The sequence below is a fragment of the Prionailurus viverrinus genome, chromosome X (assembly GCF_022837055.1).
Source record: "Prionailurus viverrinus isolate Anna chromosome X, UM_Priviv_1.0, whole genome shotgun sequence".
NCBI classification, from domain to species: Eukaryota; Metazoa; Chordata; class Mammalia; order Carnivora; family Felidae; genus Prionailurus; species Prionailurus viverrinus.
Window position 1 is genome coordinate 84,664,140 of NC_062579.1, and position 13,069 is coordinate 84,677,208.

The 13,069-nt window shown below is 44.1% G+C and overlaps 1 protein-coding gene across 1 annotated transcript in view; it reads right to left on the bottom strand.

Annotated features, from left to right (window-relative positions):
• The window catches only part of TRPC5 (transient receptor potential cation channel subfamily C member 5), a 132,826-nt gene that overhangs the window by 56,305 nt on the left and 63,452 nt on the right, over nt 1-13,069 (bottom strand). The window lies entirely within an intron of this gene.

Consider the following 13,069-nt stretch of genomic DNA (forward strand, 5'->3'; position numbering starts at 1 on the left):
AGTTCCTGTAGAAACCACTCAACTGTTTTAGTGCAAACTCAGCCATAGACAATGCGTAAACACGTAAATGAATGGGTGTGGTTGTGTGTGCGCCAATTAAACTTTGGTTGTAGTTTGCCAATCCCTGTACCATGATATTGCTCCCTGCTGCTGCCAGAACCAAACAAATATTTGGACCACTTCTGCAATGGTCTTTATGACCTCTTGGGACTTGCCCTCGTGTATCCCTAAGAACTCTGACCCCAGAAATCACTTTCCCTTACGCAAAAAGTGCAGAGGTGAAGCTTCTTTTAATAGTGGATATTATCGCCCAACCTTTATCTTCAGTGCTGCTGCTCTGATTTTTGATTAGGCTGAAGTTGGTAATTTTAATGTTTGGACAGGGTTTTGTTTTCTGTTTTTACATCTTACAGGAGTAGAACAAACTGCAATTAGAATATTTGTAAAGGAAGTTTTTATTAAGCCACGATGTAGTATTGAAGCCCAAAACATCTGTGAGCTTTGACTGCACAATCCTGATTCCTGTTTGCATACTGAAGTTCAAATTTGACAGGTTATTTAATCAATCTCTACTTGATTTCAAGAATGCCTCAGAAGGAGAGATCGCAGGAAAAACAGTGGAGTGTGTAAGTGTTGTCTGCTTTCATTGCACGAAGAGCCAAGCTGTACAGAGCCTAGAGTGGTAGTTTTTAATTTTGATGAAGTCCAATTTGTGTTTTATTTTGTTGCTTGTGCTGCTGCTGCCCTAAGAAACCATCACCCTATCCAAGGTCACAAAGATTTGTACCGTTTTCTTCTCCAAGTTTGATAGCGTTAGCTCTTATAGTCAGGTCTTTGATCCATTTTGAATTAACTTTTGCATATTGTATGAGAAAAGGGCCCAACTTCATTCATTTGTCCCAGCACTATGTTTTGAAAAGGCTACTCTTTCCTTATTAAGTTGTTTTGGCATCCTTTTTGAAAATCAACTAACCATAAATGTAAGGGGTTATTTTGGACTCTTAAATCTATTCCTTGTATCAATGAGTCTGTCCTTGTCTTGTTCCTGATTTTAGGGGACAGCCTTTCAGTTGGTCTCCATGAAGTGTGATATTAGCTATGGTTTTATCATAGATGGTTTTCATCAGGTTAAGGAAGTTCTCATCTGTTTTCTGAGTGTTTTTTTTTTATCATAAAATGATTTTGTCAAATACTTTTCCTATGTCAATTGAAATGATTATGTGTGTTTTCCTCCCTTCCTTCTACGAATATACTGTAAATACATCGATTGATTTTGTTATGTGAATCACTCTTACACTACTGAGATGAATTCCACTGGGTCATGGTGTATAATCCTTTTTATGTATTTCTGGATTCGGATTGCTTTTTGTTAAGCCTATTGTTTGCCTCAACTGCTATCCCCTGTTTCAGGCAGCCATGGTGTTAAACAATTGCTGCTCAAGTTTTCAACGAACACCCTTAGGAAAAGGGCTGTTGGTGCTGAGTCATATCACATAAACAAACACCAGCTCTGTAAATGGAGCTTTTCTAGGAAGTTGTCAGGTCATATAATGACAATTTTCTGGGGATGGGTCTTTTGGGGGAGATGCAAACCCAATCTTTTCACAGTTGCCGTGGCTCCAAGGCTGTTGGTTTTCAAGACTACGGCGGGCCTGGGTAAAGGGGTATCGGAATAGGCAGGTTAAAATATCACAAAAATTGCTGTTCTTACCAAGATTCAGCTGTTTTTCTTGAATACATGCTCCTCTGGTTGTTGCGAGCCTTTGGTTAATTTTCAGAGTTATGAAAATGTTTATTTGGAACATTTTTCCTATGCCTTGTTCGTTTTTTGAAGGAGTGGATTTCCCGAAGTCCTTATTCCACCATTCTGGAAGTGTTTCCCTTTGTAACTTTTTAATTTTTCATGATGTTGTATTTGGGTTGTTGGGTTGTGGGTTAGTCCAAAGGATAGGGTCCTTTCCCAATTTCCTCCTCGGGGGGCTTCAAGAAAACAAAGTTTGAGCAGTATGGGAGCTTCCTAAAAGCCAGAAGACTGGTGTTGGTCAAGGACTGGGAGCATGTCTTAGTTTCCATTATATTCCCAATATTTTGCTAAATGCCCGGCTGGCACAAGGTAAACACTGAATAAATATCTGTTAAATGAGTGATTGAATAAACAGGTCTGCGATGGAGGAACCTTGGTGGAATGCTCTCTTTCTAAAGCTTTCTTTCCTTAATGTATAGAGGGGGTGAAGTATGGTAGCTAAGACAAGTCTCCTGGGAGTTGAAATTAGGAACTACTCTTAGCATAGATTAACTACCATATATTGAGCTCTTACAATGCACCAAACATTATATCAGATTTTCACACGCATCACCTCATAGCAACCCTAAAGGCAGATATTGGCATTATACTCCTTTCACAAGTGATGAAACTAAGCCCAAGATCACATTCATGGTATGCGGTAGGGCCAGGATGGGAGCCCTGGCTTGGTTGACTCCATAGACCAAGCCCTTAAACACTGCATTCTGGCAATCCGTGGACGGTGTGAGCCTGCAGAAAGCTGAATTCCCCAGGATCTTCCCCATTGGCCTTGTCACAGGGATTGAAATGCTCACATCACTTATTGCTTCGGGTCAAGGTATTGAAATTATTAAAATTATATTCGTGTTTTTAGGAAGGGGTAACATATGAAACTATTAACTAACCTTAATGGTTTTAAGTGTGTGTATCATATTAGCCGGTTAACGAGCTACAAGGGACCTGCATACCAGCAAATGGTCAGAAGCCCAGGTCTGGGCTCTTGAGTGGCAGCTGGGAAAGGCAGGGTGGGCGGGGCATAGCGAAGGACATGGGGGAGGCTCTGAAGATCTTACCTTCCTGGTTTAGCCCCAGGCCAGGTCTGTATGGGACCCACCTTTTCAAACTGTCCAAATCCTGTCTTCACCAACCTGCTAGGGTTCTCACCGCAGTTCTGCAATGCTTTGTGTCTCCAGTGCTCTTGGGAAAGGGCTGAAAATTAATTTTTTCCTTACTGTATGGGACTTTTGGAAAAGCCTTGCCTTATTTCCTTTGACATAAAGCTGCATTTTAAATGGAGGGGCTCAATAGCTCTTTGCCCCTCAAATGAGTAATTCTTTTTTTTTTTTATTTAAAAATTTTTTTTTTCAACGTTTATTTATTTTTGGGACAGAGAAAGACAGAGCATGAACGGGGGAGGGGCAGAGAGAGAGGGAGACACAGAATCGGAAACAGGCTCCAGGCTCCGAGCCATCAGCCCAGAGCCGGACGCGGGGCTCGAACTCCCGGACCGCGAGATCGTGACCTGGCTGAAGTCGGACGCTTAACCGACTGCGCCACCCAGGCGCCCCGAGTAATTCTTTTTTTAAAAAAATTTTAAATGTTTATTTTTTTTGAGAGAGACAGAGAGAGGGGCAGTGTGTGAGTGGGGGAGGGGCGGAGAGAGAGGCAGATACAGAATCTGAAGCAGGCTCCAGGCTCTGAGCTGTCAGCACAGAGCCTGACATGGGGCTTGAACTCACAAACCGTGAGATCACGACCTGAGCCGAAGTCGGATGTTCAACCGACTGAGCCACCCAGGCGCCCCAAATGAGTAATTCTTGATAGGAATAATGTCAGCTTCTACTGGAAGGAGCCTGACCCTCCCCTAGGCAACTAGCAAACCCGTTTTGATTTCACCTCAACAGACCTCTGACTTCATTCATTCAGTGAGGAGAATTGTTTCCCTAGCTCCTCACCAGTCTATTGTGTGTGACTTTTGTTCCTACATCTGTTTATTTTTTGAAAAACGTGTTTGTTTTTTTTTTGAGAGAGAGAGAGAGAGGGCGAGCTCAAGCAGGGGAGGGGCAGACAGGGAGAGAGAGAGAATCCCAAGCAGGCTCCGGCCCGTCAGTGCAGAGCCTGACATGGGGCTCGATTTCACAAACCGTGAGATCGTGACCTGAGCTGAAACCAAGAGTCGGACACTTAACCCACTGAACCACCCAGCTGCCCCTGTTCCTCCGGCGGTCTAAATAATCATGTAGCTTTCGAGTTTGATTCGCATGCTGAACACAAAGCAGAAGACAATCTGACTTGCTCATTCCTAAGGGAACACGAGATCAACACGATTCAACTTAGGCGTTTCAACAGGTATTTCTGTACACCTGCTCTGTGTCCAGCTCTGTGTGGTGCGTGGGAAGAGGGTCACAACAAGAGGGACCCATGGTGATTCTGGCCTGCAGGATCTCATTGACCAGCCAAACTCACATGAAACAAGTAACACGACAGCAATGCTGGTGTTCAGATGCCTGCAAGAGCAGGGCAGGTGGTAAGAGTGTCATGTTCTCAGATGGCCGGGGGCCACAGACCGGTGAAAGCCACTCCCTTCCAAACCGGGAGATTTTGCCAAGTAAAGACATGATTATAAAAGCTATGCCCCCTTTGATTTTCTGTTAACACTGCTTCATAAAAAAAAAGGGTCAGAGGGACGTCTGGGTGGCTCGGTTGGTTAAGTCTCCAACTTCAGCTCAGGTCATGACCTCACGGTTCGTGGGTTCGAGCCCCGCGTCGGGCTCTCTGCTGTCAGCGCAGAGTCCGCTGCTGATCCTCTGTCTCCCTCCCTCTCTGCCCCCACCCCATTTATACTCACTCTCTCAAAATAAATAAATAAACATTAAAAAAAGAAAGGCCGGAATAAAGTATAGTCATTCAAACTGGATCCATTTAGCGTTAGGAAAAGCTGACTACATTGTTGTGAGGCACAGCAACTTAGGAACTCAGGGCATTCAGAGAAGGGACAAATCAGCAGGCACTAGAGTCAGAAGGAAAGGCTGTAGAGAAGCATTCAAATCAGAGAATCTCACTTCCTCCTGGAAGCCTTCCCTGATTGCCCCAGCCAGAGGCGATCCCTCCTCCTTAAGCACAGGCTACTTTGCTCCTTTCTTATGGTACCTCTTAGAGCCTGACCTGTGTTACACTTACTTTTATGTAGAACACGTGACTTGGCTTTCTTACATGGTAAGCTTCTTTTTTTAAAAAAATGTTTATTTATTTATTTTGAGAAAGAGAGAGCACATGTCGGAGAGGGGCAAAGAGAGGGAGAGAGACAATCCCAAGCAGGCTCCACACCGACATGGGGCTCGATCTCATGAACCATGAGATTGTTACCTGAGCCAAGATTAAGAGTCAGATGCTTAACCCATTGAGCTACCTAGGTGCCCCTCTCCCATGGTAAGCTTCTGAAGCAGCGGGGGCGGGGGGCAATTTTGTCTGTTGTGTGACATTTCATAGCTCAAAAGGCTTTGCAGATATTTACTGTACTTGTTAAAGTGAGAAAGTTCTCCTCTTTGCTTTCCTGCTAAACTTCAGACCTGAATGTTCAATCCCCAGTGGACATTTCAGATTCATAACCCAAATGGAACTTTCTGTCCCCCAAATCTCCTAAAACACACACACACACACACACACACACACACACTTCTCTTTTCACCTCATATTCTGTGTGCCCTCAAGGTATTTCTCTAATACTGGGCGTAATAGTCACAGATTAAATGTACACAGAACTTCCTATGTTTGGGATACATTTAAAAGCATTATATATGTATTAACAAACTCAAGAAGTTGCTACTACCTTTATACCCATTTTACAGATGAGAAAAACTGAGGCTCAGAGAGGTTAGACACTAATGAGACAACAATTACCATTTGAGTACTTACTATGTGTCAAGCACTGTAGTAAGTGCTCATTTAAGAGTGGTGAGCGAGGGGGGCACCTGGGTGGCTCAGTCATTGAAGTGTCCAACTCTTGGTTTTGGCTCAGGTCATGAGCTCATGGTTCATGGGATTGAGCCCTGCATCGGGCTCTGTGCTGACAGCGCAGAACCTGCTTGGTATTCTCTCCCTCTTTCTGCCCCTCCCCTGCTTGCATTCACGCTCTTTTTCTCTCTCTCAAAATAAGTAAATAAACTTAAAAAAAGAAAGTCAATATGTCTTAAAAAAAAAAGAGTAGTGAACTAGGGATACACTTCCCTGGTTATTGATTGAGTCCCCAGTCTCTGAAGATACAATGGAAAGTGAAAAGAAGTCCCTTGGTGGGAACAGAGGATCTAGGGGTGGGGGGTGTGGGCTCTTGACAAGTAAGCCAGACCATGAGGCAGAGAAAAAACAAGACAGTAGCAGTGAGTTTCCAGTGGCTCTACTAGGAACAGGCAATGACCAAAGGAGAAAAATCTTTCTTAATTCCCACAATCCACTCTGTTCCATGCCATGGAGGCTGTCAGCAAGAGAAACATTAGATCAGGATAGACCAAGCCAGTCCCACACTGAGTCACCTCACTGGTGATTTTCACATGATTGTCAACTGCTGGGTGTGTATAAAAGTGCAGTAGATGAGACCGGAAGAAAGGTCACCTTGACATATGTTTAGCATTTAGAGGTTTGTTAAACAGTACAGGCCTGTTGTTCCTTGAAGTGATTGGCAATGAGTTATCTTTGCTTCCTAAAAGAGATCAGCTGACTTCAAGTTGGGGGATTTACTGCTATAAACACTTCTTCCTTTAGTACATTCAAAGGATGAGAAAATCTGAAATGTGAGAGTGAATCTCCCCCCACCCCTTCATCCCTTTCCAGAGTAGAAGGATCTGCAAGAAAAATTGAGGTCCCAACTATGGCAGGATCGGAGTGAAGGGCCTTTCTTGGTGGTTTGAAGAAGTCTACCGATCTTTCAAGAACCTTCTTCTCCCTCAGTGAGGGGCTGCACATCGGAATAGGCCCAACTTTCACTGCATCAGATGTCAGTTCTTCAAAACAGAGTCCGATTGTGTATAAGGGTGTATTTAAAAAGCCAGCCGGCAAAAATGATCTGAGATAGAACAGGTTTTGTTGGTTTGTTTTATAGTTGCCAATCAAGCTGGGCTTTGATGACAAAAACGCCCAAAAAGGAAATCGATGACGATACAAAATTTTCCAAAGAGGGAAAAATGTTCAAAACACCTACCATTGCAGTGAGCTCGCTGAGCCGTACTGTTATCAAGTGGTTCAGCTTTTTACCAGAGGCGAAGAAATAGGTTTTGGCAAGTAGATTAGGCCCAGGTTACAATTCAAAAGTGGCCCCCACATTTTGCATGTAGTCTCTAACAATTTGATATTTACTCACTCAGATCACTAATCCGTGGTGATTTTTTTTTTTTTTAAGAGGGAGATGTGGTACTGCTCCAGGGATTACTGAGACATTTTGTACTCGGTTGGCTGTTGCTGCAATTACCTAGTGGACATGGTTCTTGAACAAGGATACTGATATCAAAGGCAACACAAGTTCAGTCTCACAAAATAAGTCAACTGGCAGTCATTCCTCTAATTTCAAGTTTGAGCTAAGACTCACTAATTTGAACTAACTGGAGGAAGGTGAAGCTAGATGCTGAAAACTTGGTTTTAGAATACATATTTAAAAAAATATAGTTTTACATTTGCACATATACACAGCAGCTGGAATTTGCTAAATGGGGTTTCCTGGCAGGTGTCATAATTCTCCTGTGTTAGAGGTGATAGGCTCTTGAAAGCATGTAGTGTGCGGAATTAAGTCCGATCACAATGGCTTATTCTAGCCATGAGATGGCAGCAGAGAGTGATGGGAGCTCACTTCCACTTCCAAGGGTGGTGGTGGGGGGGGGGGAATTCTAGAAGGAAAGAGGAGGGGTGTCTGGGTGCTTCAGTCGGTTGGGTCGGACTTGGGCTCAGGTCATGATCTCGAGGTTTGTGAGTTCAAGCCCCCTGTCGGGCTCTGTGCTGACAGCTTGGAGCCTGGAACCTGCTTCAGATTCTGTTTCTCCCTTTCTCTGCCCCTGCCCTGCTCACACTGTGTGTGTGTGTGTGTGTCTCAAAAATAGATAAACATTAATTTTTTTTTTATTTTAGAAGGAAAGAGGAGGCTGTATTGGCAAAGTTCTCACCTGGGAGGGAGCAAGTGCACCTGCATGGCAGGGTATTGAAGAGGAGAGCCTGGAAACTCACTAAAGCCAAGATGGGGGCAAAATATAATGAGAGCCAAAGAGGCAACCAATTCTGATGGCATGAGTCTTTGAGAGCTGGGTGCCCTGGCAGTTCCAAGCCCAGTGCTGGGAGGATGCTACAGGTCCACAGATCCACAGTACTTATTCCAAAATCCTTGAGGACAGATGTGTTTTGCAATTCTAAATTTGCCAGATTTTAGAACAATAATATGCTGTTTGTACCATATATTAGGTAACACCCCCAGTGGGATTTAAGGCAGCACTCATAATCAGGGTTGCCAAATTTAGCAAATAAAAATACAAGATATCTAGTTATATTTGAATTGCCGATAAACAGTGAAACATGTTTTAGTGTAAGTATGTCCCAAATATTGTAAGGGGACAAACTTGTACTAAAATATGATTCACCGTTTATCAGCAATTCAAATGTAACCAGGTGGCCTGTATTTTATCTGGAAATCCTACTGTAGTCAAACACATTAATATTGCAGCAGTGGGGGATGCTTGGGTGGCTCAGTCGGTTAAGTGTCTGACTCTTGATTTCAGCTCAGGTCATGATCTCAGGGTCGTGAGATCGAGCCCTCCATCAGCTTCCTTGCTGAGCATGGAACCTGCCTAAGATTCTCTCTCTGCCTCTCACTCTGCCCCTCACCCACACGTGTGTGCAGGCACTCTCTCTTCCTAGAAAACATCTAAAAAAATGTCAGCAGTGAAACCTGTGAATGTTTAGACGCATCGGGATAAACAAAGACAATAAATCGCCTTGCATCAGTTCGTCTCATGTTTTGCCACCACATGCATTTTGATAGGAAATTTATTAAAAAATTGTTTTTTGGTTCAGGACTTGGTCAATATCGGAATTGTGGACTTGTAATTGTTCACTACATAAAACAGTGGAGAGATCTATGGTGAGATGTGTTCATGCCTTCAGTGTATCTCGTTCTTAAGGGCCGAGGTCCCTCCTTTTTCATTAGGTCACAAATATGTTCAGGCATTGCAGATCCTGAAGAACTGGGGCAAAAAAGGAGACTAAGTCAGGTAACACCCAAGTCGTTTTCACATTTATAAGAAGGCTTGGCTAGAGGTTTCATGACCTGCTGTGAGCTGCCCACTTGGAAATTTTCAGCATGAAATCAGAATTAAGGTGGTGGAGGAAACTTAACCCCTAGCTATAAGAAAAAACACATTTCAGAAACATATATCTTTTTTTTTTATTTGAGAAAGAGAGAGCAGGGGAGGGGCAGAGGGAGAGAGAGAGAGAGAGAGAGAGAGAGAGAGAGAGAGAGAGAATCCCAAGCAGGCTCCATGCTGAGTGTGCAGCCCGATGTGGGGCTTGATCCCACGACCCTGGGTTCGTGACCTGAGCCAAAATCAAGAGTCAGATACTCAAGGGACTGAGCCACCCAGGAGCCCCTGGAAACATATATCTTGAACTATGCCTCTGGTTTGGCGTGTGACTCATGATGGGTCTTGGGGCAAGTCTTTGTGTTTGGGTTTTTATCTATGCAATAGGTGGTCGCCACCCACCCTGCCTTCCTCACAGGGCTCGCCTGACAATCAAATGGCTCATGGGTGGGAAAGTGCTTGGGAACATTCTCAACACTAAACAAAAGGAAGATAGCATTCCTCATACATCTTTGGTAGCTCATCGGTGCAATATAGGCCTCATACATAAAGATATTTCTAATAAGGTGAAATGACAGCATGGTCTCTGTAGTCAGACAGACAGACCCGAGGTGCAAATTCCAGTTCCACAAGTTCTTGGCTGGATGACCTTGGGCAAGTTGCTTAATCTTTCTGGCCTCCAGTTTCCCCATCTGAAAAATGAGGATTATGCTAGTAACCCATGTCATAGGGTTGTTCTAAAGATGAAGAGAGCTAACTCAGTGCCTGGCAACGAGGAAAGAAACATTATTATAGCATTTTCATCATGGATTATTCTGAGAATTAGACAAAGAGGCATTCAGTGTTAGCTATTTTCATCATTATGGCTCTCATTATTATGAGATGGAGAATCATTGCTTCTTGGATAGTCTTGAAGTGACTGTCTATGTGACTTGACAGAGGCCTCCCTAGACAGTGCATCCAACTGGAGTCAGTACAGACCTCGCCATATAGTCAGAGCCCATAAATAACTCTAACAAATTCTAGGGTGAAAAACTGGATTATTATGCAAGACATATTTTAGAGGAAGCCGGACAACTCGGTAGATGAAGGAGGGAATTTCTTTTTTTTTTTTTAATTCATTTTTGAGAGTGAGAGACAGAGTGCTAGCAGGGGAGGGGCAGAGAGAGAGGGAGACATGGCATCGGAAGCAGGCTCCAGGCTCGGAGCCGTCAGCACATAGCCCAACGCGGGACTCGAACCCACGAACTGCGAGATCATGACCTGAGGTGAAGTCAGATGCTTAACCAACTGAGCCCCCCGGGCGCCCTGAAGGAGAGAATTACTGATTGAGAAAGATTGGCAAGTCAGGATTGCAGGAAGGGTAGCTTTTGGGGGGGCTGACTGCCAAGCTGAGGTATCTCAGGGGACTCTCTAAAGCTGAGATGGAAGATTCTCTAAGTATGGTTTGGGGTCAAAGCACAAAACTTGCTCCGGGCAGGGGCACCTGGGTGGTTCAGTCGGTTAGGCGTCCGACTTCAGCTCAGGTCGTGATCTCACGGTTTGTGGGTTCGAGCCCCACATCGGGCTCTGTGCTGACAGCTCACAGCTTGGAGCCTGCTTCAGATTCTGTGTCTCCCTCTTTCTCTTCCCCTTCCCTGCTTGTCGTCTATCTCTATCTCAAAAATAAATAAACATTAAAAATTAAAAAAAAAAAAAACTTGTTCCAGGTGGCTTGCCCCGGGTGATTATTGAGGAGGGTGGCCTGGAGAGACGATTGCAACATGGCTCCTGTGTACTTGATGTAACCCAGGGACAGGATGTTCTGCACTTCTCTGTTCTCTCAACCAACCCTCACGCTCCCATGCCCTCCCCCGCCACATGCACATGTTCTCTCTCCCTTTTGTGGAGAAAACAGGGATCGTCAGTGCTGTGAGGGCTTTTACCAAGTCACTTCCCTTCTGCTTCCAGGCAGGATTGCTCCAAAGCCAGTTCAATGAAACCAGCGGCATTTCCTTACCACCTTACTCCGTGCCAGGCCCTGTGCTGGGTACTTGGGACATAAGCAGCCAGAACCTCATCCCTGAAGGAAACACCTAACAAATAAAGACAAAACTATATTCCTGCCTCCCTCCCCCGCCCACCATGATGTGGTTCCCAGGGCCTGACAAGAGCTATAATGAAACCAGGAGACTTTATCACTAATGACTAAAACAGGAATGTAAAAACTCATAAAGGAACAAGGTTAATGTAGCTGGAGGGGAGCAGAATTAGCTGGTATCCTAAGGGGGTTCCTTATTACTGCTGAGTACCAAGACCATTGGAGCCTTGGTGGCTTGATTTTAAAGACAGCAGCATGTATCCTAACCCCTGTCCTTCTTCCTTCTCTCTAGGGACCAGCCTTATGGTGGGCTTTTATTAATGACTTATTGAGTGCTTTCCTATATGCCAAGAGCTTTGTATTTATTCATTCTTTTCATCCTGAATTCTCAGAATGACTCATTGAGGGAGGTATGAGCTCCATTTTACAGATGAAGAAATGGAGACACAGAGAGACGAAAGAACTTGTCTAGTAAGTGGTGAGAACCAGGTCTTGAGCCCAGGCCTATCGGAGTATACCGCGGGTGCTCTGACCCAGGGGTCATCGAACTACAACCTGGGGACCAAATCCAGGGTGTTACCTATTTGTGTAAATAAAGTTTTATTGGAATACAGCCTACTCATTTGTTTACATATTATGTATGGCTCTTTCTGTGCTACAGTGACAGAGTTGAGTAATTACAACAGAGACCATATGGACTACAATGCCTAAAATATTTGCTCTCTGGCCCTTTACTACAGAAAAACTTGCTGACCCCTCATTCTACCCACCATACTACACGGTCTCTGGTATGTAGACTTTGGAGTTGGAGCTATGGTCAAACTTTGGCTTGGCCATTTATGAACAGCATGCCCTTTGACAAGTCCTTTTACGTCTGTGTGCCTCAGTTTCCTCATCTGTAAAATGGGAACAGTATCTCCTAGGATTGCTGAGAGGGCTAAATGAGATACGATGCGTGGAAGGTATTTAGCACAGTGACTGGATGCCTGGCACATGGTAAACTCTTAAAAAATGATAGTTGAATTATTTGGAGTAGTAATGACAGTGGGTAGACAGACAGAACTCTGTGCCTGGCACATAGTGAGTGTCACTTAAATACCAAATATTTGAATTTGTTTTGTTCCTATTTCTTGCTGACTTTTCTAGGGCCTTGGGTTTGCTGAATAAAAGACTGAAGTTTGAGGCTGGAGGGAGAGGTGGGGCATCAGTAGGGCAGGGCAGTGAACATAGATAGTGGTTTTGGCCTAGAGGATGGTTGTCAGCAGAGGATTTACTCTGGGATAAGCTGTTTAATGCTTTAATCCTGAATAAGCCTGAACCATAATATGTGACCAAAGTGAGGTGTGTGTGTGTGTGTGTGTGTGTGTGTGTGTATGTGAAAGAGAGAGCAAGAGAGAATGTGCACCCCCATTCTGTGGGTTTTTTTTCTTTAATCCTCAAAGTTCTCTCCCAGTGTTACCCTCAAATGGACTCAGATTCCATTTTTTTTTTGAAAATTTTGAAATTTTCTTCAAGATTTCAGTGTGTGCTAACCTCCCCACTCTCCAAGTTCCTGTAGCAGGTATAGAAAAAGCAAAAAGAAGACTTGGGATACATTTTGTTCTCAGTTGTGCTTGGTTGGTCTCCCTGATTAGACTCTCAACTCCTGTAGGGCAGAGACCATGACCTGCATCTCCCAGGTTTAGGGAGAAAGAAGGTCTTGCTACTATTAAACAAAGAAGGGGTGTGTGTGTGTGTGTGTGTGTGTGTGTGTGAAGGGATAATGAATATCAGAAGCAAGGTCTTTGGGAGATAAATGAAATGCTTCAATGTTTCAATGTCCTCCTAAACAACAGAAGGACTGTAGAAGAGAACTTGGGAAGAGAAAGGCAGGGA